The sequence below is a fragment of the Pogona vitticeps genome, chromosome 2 (assembly GCF_051106095.1).
Source record: "Pogona vitticeps strain Pit_001003342236 chromosome 2, PviZW2.1, whole genome shotgun sequence".
NCBI classification, from domain to species: Eukaryota; Metazoa; Chordata; class Lepidosauria; order Squamata; family Agamidae; genus Pogona; species Pogona vitticeps.
The window spans coordinates 265756776-265770707 of record NC_135784.1 but is presented as its reverse complement, the minus strand read 5'-3'; the positions used below and the strand labels follow the sequence as shown (position 1 = coordinate 265770707).

At 40.7% G+C, this 13932-nt stretch overlaps 2 long non-coding RNA genes across 5 annotated transcripts in view; one reads left to right on the top strand and one right to left on the bottom strand.

Moving 5' to 3' along the window:
- LOC140704928 (uncharacterized) overlaps positions 1 to 13932 on the top strand; it is a 170899-nt gene that overhangs the window by 121979 nt on the left and 34988 nt on the right. For 2 of the 4 annotated variants that reach the window (XR_013542185.1, XR_012084420.2), the window contains exons 3-5: positions 5637 to 5762; positions 9861 to 9943; positions 12394 to 13459. This is a non-coding gene — a long non-coding RNA (uncharacterized LOC140704928). Of the gene's footprint in view, positions 1 to 5636; positions 5763 to 9860; positions 9944 to 12393; positions 13460 to 13932 lie in introns of those variants that run through there. The other 2 variants (XR_013542184.1, XR_012084419.2) reach the window with 2 other exon arrangements.
- LOC110078769 (uncharacterized) lies at positions 231 to 1715 on the bottom strand. Its single transcript, XR_002300501.3, has 2 exons — positions 1600 to 1715; positions 231 to 436 (listed from the first exon to the last, which is right to left on the bottom strand). It is a non-coding gene; the product is annotated as an uncharacterized LOC110078769 (long non-coding RNA).

Below are 13932 nucleotides of genomic sequence, written 5' to 3'. Positions count from 1 at the left end.
CTGGCTCACTGCCCTCCAGGTCAGAGATAGACAGATCTGTCCATTTTGCTCTTTCTCCATTTTAATATTTAAACATTACCATCTGCCCATCAAACTTATGAAAAATGCTTTTGGTGTTTTCTTACTTTTAAAAAAATACGAAATGTTCAACCATTCACACGAGCTGAATTCAATACAGTAGATGCAACTGTCCCTACATATATAGAATCATGTGCCATTTGCTATATAGCTTTTAAAGATGACAAGCCTGGAAGTAAAAAGCAGTGCTCACCCCAGCTTAGAACACAAGGCGCTTCCATCCAAACACGTTGCACTGAAGTTCTTTTCCTGTGTGGGCTAATCTGTCCACTTTGCTTTCTTCCACATTCACCCTTTTTTTAAAAAAACCCTCAAGCTGAGATTCATGAAGACATTGGTAACTTTTAAAGAGATCTTGCTGAAAAAAGAAAAGAGCAACATAATTCTCATATTCCCTGTGTTCAGATCCATGGGTTGTGGGTTGTGGGTTACTTGCAGGCTTGGCATGTATAAAGGAGGAGTGGGAGGAAATATTTACAGATCTTTACAAATATGTAGGAAGGACTCCCTATAACCCAAATATCCTCTCCAAACCAGTTTGCCCTAGACCAATGATGACGAACCTTTTTGAGCCTGAGTGCCCAAACTGCAACACAAAATCAACTTATTTATTTCGAAGTGCCAATACTGCAATTAAAACTCAAAGATTTTAGTTTAGAAAAAATAACTGCTCCTGCACTGCAAGGGTTAAATGCCCCCCCTTTCCCTATGGGCAGTATTAATATTCTCTGCCATTCAGATGAGAAGGCAGGGCATAGAAGCTTGTGGCGCTGCCTTTGAGTGGACAATCACCCAGAGGAGACATGTGGTTTGTGCTCATCTCTAATGTAATGACCACCGTCTAAGTTGCTTAAGTGTAAAGAGCAATACATAGTTACTGACAAAATTCACTATTAACACATTTAAAGATGTTTTAGAGGAAATGTTCAGGTTCTGTGCCATGCTGCTATCAGTCTTTTGTTTTTATCTTTTGCATTTTTATAAATATTTACAAGATCCAGTATCAGAATTAGTCACCAGAGATTATTTCCCTGCATTTTTCTGGTCTTCTGCCAATGATAATTCAATATAAAGTAGTAATTATGTGCAGCAGAGAGGATTATTTGCACAACTAAAACAGTGATTAATGAAAACCTGGTTCTCAAGAAGTCACAACAAGCCCCTTTTAAAATGTAACACTGGGCTATCTAGTAATGGGTATTGCCAAAGAGTCAATTAAAACAGTTGCTTACTGTTGTCATTACTAACCCTAAGTGTGTTTTGGGGGCAAGAGAGGTCTCCGAACTGGATTAGGACTGCAAGTGGAACACAGGTTCCCTCTACTACAGACTAAAGTCATGATTTGGGTCACATTCTCCTTAATTTCTTTACATTAAGAAATAGCTTGGCATTTCATGGCAGTCCATGTGGCTCCCAGGGGCAGAAGGAAGGCTATCCTGGGCCCACAAAAGTCACCCACGCTTGCTTTAAAAGCATCTCAAACACATACATCAAATATACTTCTCCTCAAGTGCTGCTCACCTTGGGATTTGCCTCTGTGTGCAGAGACCTGGGGAAGCATGGCAGTTCTCTGAGACCTCAGCATCATCATGAGACCTGGCAACTCTGCACGTCTGAGGAAGTAAGTTAAGTAAAACACATAGCTGACATAGATCACAGGAGGCTGTAGAAGGCCGCAGTCTTTTGCCATGGGTTGGGTTGGTTCACCAGTTGGTTTGGCCAGGATGCCGAATAGCTTAAAACTGAATGAAGACCTGCAAGATACTTGAGTTTGATATGTGTTGAGTTAAATTTCAAAATCACTTACTTTCATGAGGTTCAGGCAAAGGGGTTTAACAATGAGGAAAGGACTTCCACCACGTCATATGTCAGGGCTTGTCTTCTTCTTGATTCCATCTCAATGTAAATTGTGTCTAATTTGGCCCTCAGTCCTTAGAGTGACTGAGCCTTGTAGTGTAATGGTTAAACTGTAGTATTGTAGCCAAAACTCTGCTCACAGCCAGCTTTCAATACCAAGGGATCTGGTGGCCAGCTCAAGGTTGACTCAGCCTTCCATCCTTCTGAGGTTGGTGAAATGAGTATCCAGCTTGCTGGGGATGGGGGGGCAGGGGAATGTGTAGCCTGCAAAGTTATTTTTTAAAAATTGTAAACTGCCCAGAGAATATTTTAAGCACTATGGGCAATATATAAGCAGCACACTTGGCAATTTTGCTTTACAGCCCCCTGAAGTAGTATCTATCCCTAAACAAATGCTTGATATTTCCCAGGCTAGGAACTTCCTTACTCAATCATTCCTTCCTCAGCCATTTTTCTCTGTCATAACATGCTTGGTTGATGCCTACAGATGATAACCAAACACCAAGTAAGTTTCTATATGATTGGAGGAACCTCTGTCTATATTTAGAGAGAAGCTTATGTTCCACTCGCACTGCAACTCCTATAAAAGGATACAGTTTGGATTAGACCCAAATGGAAGGTTTCACCCTCTGTCTGAAGCTGATTAAGAGCCATGTTTTTAAACGTCTCTTAAAATTAAACTGCAATTCATTGTCTTCGTTGCCGAAATCATTCGAAGGGAGGGGTCAAGGGATCATTGCCCTCCCAACCCTGGAATGAAGACGCAAGACAAGAATTATGGGTTAATCATGGGCCACACTTTATTAAACATAATCAATGTTGCCATCCTTTGGCAAAGGGGGGGTCCTGCCGTAGTGCAGAATCAGGTTTAAGCACAGAGGTCTCAAAGGGCCCCTTAAGCAACAAATAGGCGAGTCCCTGGCCCCAAGTTGTCTTGGTCTTAAAGACAGCAAGAACCCGGCCGGCCCCAATTTGACCACCCCCAGGACTCAAGCCAGCTTCTCCTTGTTGCCTGTTGGTCCAGGTGTGGCCACAGCACATCTTCCCCCCCCCCAAGCACTGTAATCGCATGATCCGCAGCGCTGGGAGGTCAGGTGGGCTATAGCTTACCTGAGTTTGCAATGGGACTCACCAACAAAACCTGTTATATCCACACTACCCCCCAGCGTGACCAATTTAAACACGCCAGTGCACCTGTTCCAGTGTGGGATAGGCGAAAAATCCCCGCACCCAAATGCCAATCAGGATATGGGTCAAAAAATCCTATCCAGCCCCATAGGCGACCAGATAAACTCACGCTAGAATAAAGGGCAGGCGGGTAGATGCCAGCAAAGGAAAAGGAAGAGGAGAGGGGGGAATGGCTCTTAAATAACCTGAAGTCCCCCCCTCTCCTCCTATGCTAATCTTGTGATACCAGAAGTCTTGCGCTATCCGGGGAGGGAGGCAAAGGCAAGCTGAAGTTCGGCTCAGCAGCGGCTCGAGCATTCTAGGAATATCAGGAATCAGACTGCAGCAAAAAAGGACAAAAATAAATATATAAATCACAATCCAGCTGCTTCTTATTATTAGAGTTTCCGTCACCTCTGGATTTGTTGCCAAGTTCTCTAGAGTTGAGTCAGACCACTGAAATTAGGACTGAACAAAAGTGTATGCTTACATAATCATGTCCTATACAAAGAATATGACCCAGCACACGGAGAATCTGCAGCATTCAAAGATGTCAATGAGAGGAAACCACTGGGGAGGCGTTGCATTCCGATCAACGTTCCACTTTTGCTGGTCACATTCCCTTAATTAAGGATGGTATTAAACTGATTCTATGCCTTTAAGATTATTGCCTAAGAATTAGGGAGTTTAAAACGATGTGTCTTTTCATTCCTCTTATGTGAAGCCCTCCCAATGTTGTTCCCATTATTCGTAGCCAACGTAGCCAATGGTGAAAGATGATGGCATTTGTAGTCCAGTAAAATCTAGAGAGTCACAATTTGCCTATCTTTTGACCTTGTCCTTACTGACAGTCTGGGTAGTTTGTGGTTGTCCAGATCTAGTAGGACTGCAGTTCCTTTTAGTATAGTTAGTGGTGGATAATGATGGGAGTTGTGATCCACCAGTATTGAAAGGGCCACACAAACTCCAGCCCTGATTTAATTCCCCATCTCCAGTCACTGCTCTTAAACTATGTTATTAGAGGTCTTCCTAGACCTCAGAAAAGTTACTTTTTAGGACTGCAACTCCCAGAATCCCCCAGCCACTGAGGAGTCTGGGTGTTGCAGACACAAATACTGTAGTATGTTTCCCAAGCTTTCTGGGTCTTTCCTTGTACATTCGTCTTCTTGATTCTTCAAGTGGCTTGCAGCTCCTGCCCGTGAGCACAGCAGGAGTTAAAACAGACATGGACGTCTGCTCAGAGAAAGCAGTTGCATGTATGCTGACATAAACTGGGCACTTAGGCTCTGCTCTTGGCATTCCTGCCCTGGTTGTCTGTTTTGGGGCACAATTCACAACCCCAGGTTTTGACAGGTTAGCTTGGAGAGCTTTAAGCAGCCAGGGGCTACTGATGCCCGCTCCTCTGTGCTCCATTGTAACTTTCAGCAAGGATGCTTCCGCAAAATGACCTTTCCTCAACCAGCTTACTTTGGCTGGAACACGGTGTCCCAGGAAGCAAGCCAGACATAGTTGTTTGCTGAATCTGGCAACCAGTAATCATCATGATCTTGCAAGAGGAAAGAATGGGCTTGTGGTTAAGGCAGAGGACTGGCTATCTGGGTTTCCATCCTTGCTCTGTAGCACCTTGTGTGGCTGAGGCTAGGTCTTGGTTACCTACATTTGCAATTATTATTGCATGATTATTATTATTATTAAACAAAGTACTTAGCTGTAATGAGGTTTGGGGTATTCACATCAGGGAGTGCAGTATTTAATCATAATCATGCAACATCGTAGCAGCACATAAAGGTTTAGTTCAGTAGTAACTTCCCCACCTCCTCAAATAGGAAGCAGTCCTCTTCTTACACCAATTACTGCACCGATTAATAAGGAGACATGCTGGTTTCCTCTGCTGTCTCTCCACCCAGCCCTGAAACTTTTATTTATGGATAATGGAAAGGACACAAGCGTTCTTGGTGCCGTCTAGTGGATCCTGCTTTATGCATCTCATTTAGCCACACATTCACCCTTTTGTTCAGCCCTCCCAAACCCAGCACCTAGCAGATGTACAGGACTGCAACTTTTATTATTCACAGTTGCCTCCATCCTAGCAGTGGTGGAGTTTCGTCCAACATACTACTCGAAAGGCACCAGGTTGGCTAAGGCTGCTTTAAATTCTGCAACCTGTTACGTACAGTCAGGTTGTCTGACTTGTGGCAACCCTAGTAGGGTTTTCAAAGTATGTGAGATGCCAAACAACTGTGAGTTTACATGATCAAGTGGTGATAGGAACCTGAGTCCTAGTCTACTCATTCTGTTACATGACACTGACTCTCAAACGTACTTGTGTTTTATAGGTAAAAGCAAAATAGAATTTGTAAGTTTAAAAAGACAAAAATGTGGTGGCACCTTAAAGATGAACTTTTATATTTTTTTAATGTGAGCTTTCATGGACACGTCCACTTCATCAAATGTCTTTTTTCTTTTCTTTTCTTTTCTTTTCTTTTTTATTTTATTTTATTTTATTTTATTTTATTTTGCTTTTCCCTATATAGAGTCATAGAGTTCGAAGAGACAGCTGAGGCCATCCAGTTCAACCCCCTGCCATGTGGGAACATCCATCAAAGCACTCCCAACAGATGGCCATCCACCACCCTTTGAGGCAGCCTATTCCACTGCTGGTACTATCACTTTCCTTGATCTAGACACTATACTCCTATTGATACAACCAAGAATCTCATTGGCTTTCTAGGCAGCCGTACAGATTAACACAGACTGCTTGCACAGACTAAGGTGGCTACCCCTTCTACATACTTATGTTTTGTTATTGCAAATGGCCCAGACTGGGAGAATACCAGTATTCCTTTGTTAATTTTTTAATTTTATTTTATTAAACTCATATACCATCCATCTAGAACATGTCTACTCTGGGCAGTTTACACAAAATATAAAAAATAAACAATGTAAATATATATGTAATAAGAATAAGACACAAATTAACAACAGCATCCAAGATGGAAAAAAAGAAAAATGAGAAATAGGCTAGGTGGTGGCTGTAGAGAAGACCTGCCTGTATAGCCATGTCTTCAAATTGGTCTTAAAGGCCCTCAGCAAGGGGGCCAGGCGGATTTCTACAGATAAGTTGTTCCAGAGACAAAGGGCCACTGTTAGTTAATTAACTGCTGTTAATTCCACGTAAATATTGCAGATTATGGGAATATGCCACAACCTCAGAGAATGTTTTCAGCCTAAGCAAGTGTCAACTTGGCTGCTGTATTCTTGGGTTTTAAGAATTGGCCCACCACATCTCATGCTTTAAGAACAACTGGACAACAGACACATAGATTTGCAATGTCTACCATTGTTTTGTAGCAGTTCTTTTCTTTTAATGGGTACGTGGAATACGGAACGTGTAATGTAATGTTTTTATATTGTTGTTTTGCTTTATAGTTTATTTATCTGACTTTGGAAATAAAAGGTAATGCCTCTACATATGAATTATAAAGAACATTTTATCTAAATAGCTCTCCTAGTTTTTATCCTGTTTTAAGAGCATTCGCAAGGGAAGGAAAAATTCTTTTATAGACAGTTAAAGTGATGGTCCCACTTTGAATTTACACTAGCATACAAGCCATTCTTCTTACATGGATCTGCACATGCACTAGAGCCATAATGTCATGTGAGGCTGTGACTTCTTTCCTGTAAAACGTTGCCACTCACCATGTGTCACATATGGGAATGTTTGTGTCTCCAAGCCCCCAATATGGGTATATCTGTTTGGACTGGAGGTCAAGCACAAGAGGTTAAAGGCCTGAAAAGGCGTGCAACTAGCACAGTTATTTGGCGATAGGACTGAAGGTGATTTAATGTTGACGGGTCTTTTGTGCCCACATAAACCAGCACGTGTTTTCAGTAACTATATGTTGCATGATGACCCGGAACTCAGGATTTACAACATGAAACCGCATGTAACTAGCATGTATTTTTCTGGCATAGGTTTGGGGAGAACATAAGAACAGGATATTCATACTTAATGAAGCTGTTTTTACAGACCAAAGGCAAGCATTTATTTATTTACTGAAAACGTTGATACCGTGCTCTTTGTTAAGAAAGTTTCCCAGTGCAGCTCGATACCAACAAAAACAAGGTAGTCCCTACCTTGAGACTTACAGTATATAGAGATGAAAAGATGATGGAAAGGAAAAGGGAACAGGAGGGAAACCCAAACGATAAGGATAGAACAAGGAGTAGCATGCAAAAGCAAAAAATATCTATGAGTACAGTGCCCTCTAGAGTTGATTTTTGGGTTAAAGATGTCAATCTTATTTCAATTTATTTATTTATTTATTCAAAATATCCAGCCGGAAGGAAACTGGTGTTGATAAATAACAATGGTTTGAAATGGCTGGCCTTGTAGGCAGCTTAATTATCGCCATAGGAATTGTTAGGCAACACGGGTGGTTTAGGTATCTGGCTGCAGTGTCGGAAGTTGGGAGTTTGGTTCCGCACTTGTGCCTCCTTGACAGAGGCTGGGCTTGGTGATTCATAGGGTCCCTTCCAGTTCTGCAATTCTAAAATTATTATTATATTTTATATTATTCCTCAGCTTCCCCTGTCCCTTTTCTTGAATGTAATTATGAAATTGACATTTAACTGAGTTTGACAGATGTGTTGACCACTGATTGTGAAGATGGAAGCTTGCATAAGTAACATCCAGTTATGGTTGTTGTGGGTTTTTTGGGCTCTTTGGCCGCATTCTGAAGGTTGTTATTCCTGACATTTCGCCAGTCTCTGTGGCCGGCATCTTCAGAGGACAGCAACCTGTACTCTGGTGAAGATGCCGGCCACAGAGACTGGCGAAACGTCAGGAAGAACAACCTTCAGAACACAGCCAAAGAGCCCGAAAAACCCAGAACAACCATTAGATCCCGGCCGTGAAAGCCTTCGCGAATATAACATCCAGTTAATCATTCTATCAGGACTATTCACTCTATAAGGTTGCTCTAAGTATAATGTGTATATGTATAAGAGCGGTGTCTTGAGATCATTTAAGGAAAGTTGAGGTATAAATGTAAATGGTACCAGATTATCACAAAGACTGAGAAGATAAGTGGTTTGAGAGAGGGCTCAGGGAGGCCACACATGTGCATATAGAAAATCCCTCACTCAACAGGGGTGAAGGCCTTAGATACTATCTGTCTCCTATATATCATGCCCTTTCATCCCTCTGTAGAAAGATCAGGACTACATCCACCAGAAAGACCATTGTTAATTACTGTTAATGACCCATGACAATGGGTGGAGAAGTACTGCAGAGGAGAGATTTTCACTCACCACCACCACCCCGGTCCTTTGTCCCTCTAACGGGCCTATTCAGACCTGGGGGAAGTGAAACCAAGGTGGAGGATCTATAGGGTCTCCCGCCAACTCTCCTCAGACTGAAGAAGCTATTTGGATGAGTAGTGAAACATTTCAGCCTAATAAGACAGAAGTCCAGTTGCCAAGACTTAATTTCTAGATAACCTCATCTGGATGACTGAGTATCTTCACAGATGCAAAGACTCTTGTGTCATATCTCAGAAGTGATGCAAACACATTAGAAAGAAATAGGTCAAAAGAATTAATTTTATTTCAGCTTCAGTCACAAGTAAGACTGCATCACATAAGACTCATGTCCATGTGAATGGTACATTGATAATGGGTGAGATCAAGCTACGATTAAACACTTATGAACACCCCATTTTATGCCAGTAGTAGAATCTGAGACAAGTTTCAGCCTCTCCCATTCAAATTAAATATATTTAAACTACTTAACATTGTCTGGACTGTGTCCAATTTTGACTTGATACATCAGATTTGCAGTCAAAGAAACCTACCAGTAGTAATACACCACTTAATAACATAGTGAGTTTTAACAACGGGGTCATGTAAGTAGTGGCACCACAACTATGTAAGTTTCTCCCATCTCTACCCATTCATTGACAGTCTTCAAATAAGAAAGCCCTTCAAGGGTGAATCTGTTGTTTTTATTATTTTCTGCTGCTCTTATTGGTTCTTTTTACTATTCTTTAATGCTGCAGAATGATCTTCAAAGTTTATATATATTCTAAAAAATCCAGTTTTGAAAAGTGGTGTAAAAATAAGTTCAATAAATATATAGTAATATGTTCTAAAAGCCATTCCAGATTCTCTCAATAGCTGATGGTACCATTTACACCTTTACAGCTTAGTACAATGTAGGAAAATAGAGGATTACTTTCGTGCAAAGTGACAGTGATGGGGAAACGTACTTTTTGGAATACACCTCCCAGAAACATCTGAGGAGTATTCTAGGAGTGGTAGTGTAGTCTGAAAAATAGAATGTATTCCTTCTCTGAAAAAGCAATGTACTGCTTCTGTGTTCTTTGTGCAGTACAGTATTTTATTCAATAAAAGTACCCAACCTTCATTTTTCATGTTACTGATAAAGGCCAAAATCCTATTTCATTGTTACGTATGCGGACATAGTGAACTGTAGTATCATCTTGCTAATGACGATTAAGTCCCTTCTTGGATTTTTGGGTACACGTCAATTCACTGGACTGGCATGTATCTGAAAACCCAAGTGGGGACTCATTGATTAGCGGTGAGAAGCCTGCTAAGCATGCAGTCCTAAGCATGTTTGCTGCAAGTTATGTCATGTGTCCACCACAGACATACCGTAACTAAGCAAAAAGAGTTCGGCTGAAGTGACTGATATGTACCGGTATTTCACACATTGCCTTTTCATATTTATGCAGGTCAGAGATGGGAAAGGATGCATTTTTGGATTGCAGCTCCCTGAATCACAGTGTCAGAATGGCTTGTTGGATCATAGCTCCAGGTATTTTACTGGGAATTGTCATCTGTGGGAAATTATTTATTTCTGTAAACCCTATCTAGAAATGTAGTTGGCTGAGGGCAGCTATCTACGCTCCATATGGTACAGGACGAAACAGATTTAAGTCTCCAAAGTCTCCACTTTCTTCATACTTGCGGATGAACATGAAAAAATGCACAAATTTCCTTCCTGCTCAGTAAAATGATGGGCAACATTTTCTGCTTAGTGTAGTAAATTGCATTAGCATTGAATCAATGAGGATTTGGTGAGTCGTTTCCATTTCCATCGATACAAATGGGCCTATTCTAACTGAGACTTACTATTCTACTTAGCATAGTAAGTTGCAGTTAGAGTGTTGTTGTTTAGTCATTAAGTCATGTCCGACTCTTCGTGACCCCGTGGACCAGAGCACGCCAGGCCCTCCTGTCTTCCACTGCCTCCCAGAGTTTGGTCAAATTCATGTTGGTAGCTTCAGTGTTGTCCCCTTCTCCTCTTGCCTTCACACTTTCCCAACATCATGGACTTTTCCAGGGAGTCTTTTCACAAGATGGCCAAAGTATTGGAGCCTCAGCTTCAGGATCTGTCTTCCAGTGAGCACTCAGGGTTGATTTCCTTCAGAATGGATAGGTTTGTTCTCCTTGCAGTCCAGGGAACTCTCAATAGTTTCCTCCAGCACCTCATCCAGCAGTTAAAGTAGGTCCTTTTGAATCAATGGAAGGAGTTGCCTGAGTAAATTCCCACTGATTTAATGGGCCTACTCTAGTGTAGTTTACCATGCTAAGCAACAGAATTTTGGTGGATTAAATGTTTTTGTTCATTTTTCAAATTTCATAATCTTTCTTGTGACAAATTTGTTGACTTTTTTGCTACCGCACTCACTTGGTGGGGGGAAATTCATTGTGCCAACACATGTTTTAAAGTGGAAAATAAAAGGTTTTTTGTTTTGTTTTGCACAAGCCTCTCATTTTTCCCTTAAAAAAGTAGGAGTGAAAAATCTTGAAGAAACTACATTTCCAACCCCAACAAGGACAATTAAATTAGCGAATATTTGCTAAGGTCCTCGGCGTGAACAATGGATTTGATGGAATAATAATGTTTAAACTAACCACAAGATGGAGCTACACCCTGTAAAAGCTTGGTGGAAGAAATATGGTGCCTAGTTTGGTGTGCCTTGTGTGAGGTGTACTTTCAAAAGTCTGAGGGCTGAACATGGTGTTCAGTGTTGAATAGCTGTGGTTGTGTCAAGAAAAATGGCATATAAATAAGAAAGTGCACACACTTCAAATCTGAGAAATAAGACTGGCAGATGAACTCCATATTTAGCTCCTGAAGACTAATCACATAAGAAAGAAAGCAAATTTCAGCACTTAAGGAATTCTGTCTTCTCATGATAGATTATCTGTAACATATACAGTAGTTTAGATATCTATGGTGGGAAAATATATTCAAGCAATGTATATAATTTTAAAATGCATACAAAAATATGCACATTAGAAACAGTGTACCAAATAGGAGATGAATTTCATTCTTTATTTAAAAAGGTGTGATGTAAAATCCAATGGAACTAGGCATGAATTCAATAAGGAGGTTGGAAAAGGAGGAGGCTTTGTGGATATGAACTAAAGTGATCTGCTTATCCCTCTCTGAACTACTAAATGTAATTGCCTCTTCTGTTCTGCTACTACAATAATTCCCAAATGGTGTCTTATGGCACACTCTTGTCCTATGAGAAAGTTATAGGTTCAATAAGTGACAATCCTGTTGGCCCAAAGCACATGCCTGCTAGATCCATAGGGACAGGCATGTTATTCTGTTGCAGCACAAAATGGTGGAGTGTCTTGCAGTGCCTTAGGGGCTAATGCTGGAGTTATGGCATTGACTTTGGTAAACTCGTGTCCATTTTATTAGATAAATGAAATGCTGTCCTTTGCAGGCAGGCACAGAGCTTGAAAGAGTTACTGTTTTGGGGCTAAACTCTTGGAATCTACTGGCCAGATGAAGAAGCAAAAAGTTATTCATTGGACAGAAAACAGTAGATAAATATAATTTATGACTGCTGGAATAGCTATATAGAACATCATTATTCCAACTATGATAACATGTTTACTTTTGCTCATGGAGGGTCAGGTTTCACATTTGTTCCATTGAAATTGTATTCATAGGATACTCTGCTGGTGAGGGAGGCATTTTTTCTCAGTTCCCCACAGATGCACCCCATGTCATTTCTTTAAAAAAAAAATCCTCATTCCTGAAGCAGTGGTGCTCACTTAAATAAGTTGAGGGATGTGTTCCCATGTCCAAGGCCAACCCCCCCAGTCAAATCTGGAAATGCATATCTGGACACTTCCAATTTTGTTTTGTTTTGTTAATATTTTTATGTGGACTTGATAGATTTTAGGGGGGGAAATTGACCCCCAATCCTATCTAAGTTACCCATCTCTGTTTTTATACAGGCTCTCCTCACTTAACGACCTACCTGTTTTATGGCTGCTCAGACTTATGACCAGTTTCCAAGCACTCACATGAGACTACATATTTTGTTTATAAATTTGTACAGTACAGTACTTTATTGTAAAGTACTGTACTGTACAAGTTTAGAAACAAATATGTAGTCTCACATGATTGCTGGAGAACAAGATGTCTGCAAAAAGGAAGAACATGACTTCACTCGGAGGAAGCACCAGGGTTTGAAAAAAGACTATCGATCTTGAGATGAAAATGAAGATTGTAAATGAATATGATGCTGATAAAAAGTTAGAGATAGTACGTGATTTGGTGCTGGCGCATTCGACTGTTCCAATGATCTTGAAAGGTAAAGGTAGTGTTAAGGAGACAGTAAAAGCATAAAGCAGGTGTATTTTAATTTTGTGGCTGCTTGTCATCATCTGCAGTGATCACGGAGCCCAAGAAAGTAAAATCTGTCACTGCTTCCATATGGTAGGATTTAAAGCCATAATAACTAGGCAGCAAAAAGCCTCATCCAGGAAACAGAAAAATTACTGGCGATCTGGTTTGATGATGAGATACAAAAAAGAATGCCAATGAGCCTTTTAATAATTCAAGTCAAGGCTCACAGTATCTTTGAAATGCTGAAGGTGTGCAAAGGGGAAGAATTGATGGAAACATTGACGGCAAGCCATAAATGGTTTCACCGGTTTCGTCAAAGATTCAACTTGCATAATTGGAGCATCAGTGGTGAGGCGGCAAACACAAACATATCACAGAATCATAGAAAAGTGAAGTCGGAAGGGGCCTACAAGGCCATCAAGTCCAACCCTCTGCTCAATGCAGGAATATAATCAAAGCATATCTGTCAGGTGATTATCTAAGTTTTTCTTTAATGCCTCCAGGGTTGGAGCACCACTGACTCCGTTTTTTGGTACTGCACATCATTTTGTCAGTTTTGGCTGATTGTATTTTTATGTTTTTTAATATGTAAGAGATGCAAATTAAAACAAAGTTATCAAGTTGGAGTTTCCTTTATTCCTATTCAGAATAAATAAAAATGATTACACTAGATTTATTTTATTGTGGTGTGGTGTGTCTTGTATGCTTTCGTATGGATAGAATTACAGTACTGTGTTCTAGTGTGGTGTTGTGTGATGTCTGTTGAAAAACATGGCACTGCAACACACCACGAGATATCCACCTTTAAGCTCCTCAGTTATCTACCAATTTGCTTAATGACCTAGTCATAAGAATGGAACTCAGTTGTTAAGTGAGGAGTGCCTGTATTCAGCCCACTGTATTTGTCAAAATTTGGGGTGTTAGAGATGATTCTGAGACAAGTCAGTCTTCCAGGTTGACAGCAAAGAGACTCACAGAGCCATAGATTCCTTCACCAGCAGTGTATTTGCAGACCACGTACAATTGAACTATGTACGTCAGTCAACAGACTAAATAATAAACTTACAGTAAATAAACGGACAGCACTTTATGCAGCACCTCTCCATCACAATACTTCACATAGCACCATAGCGTGCAGCACTTAT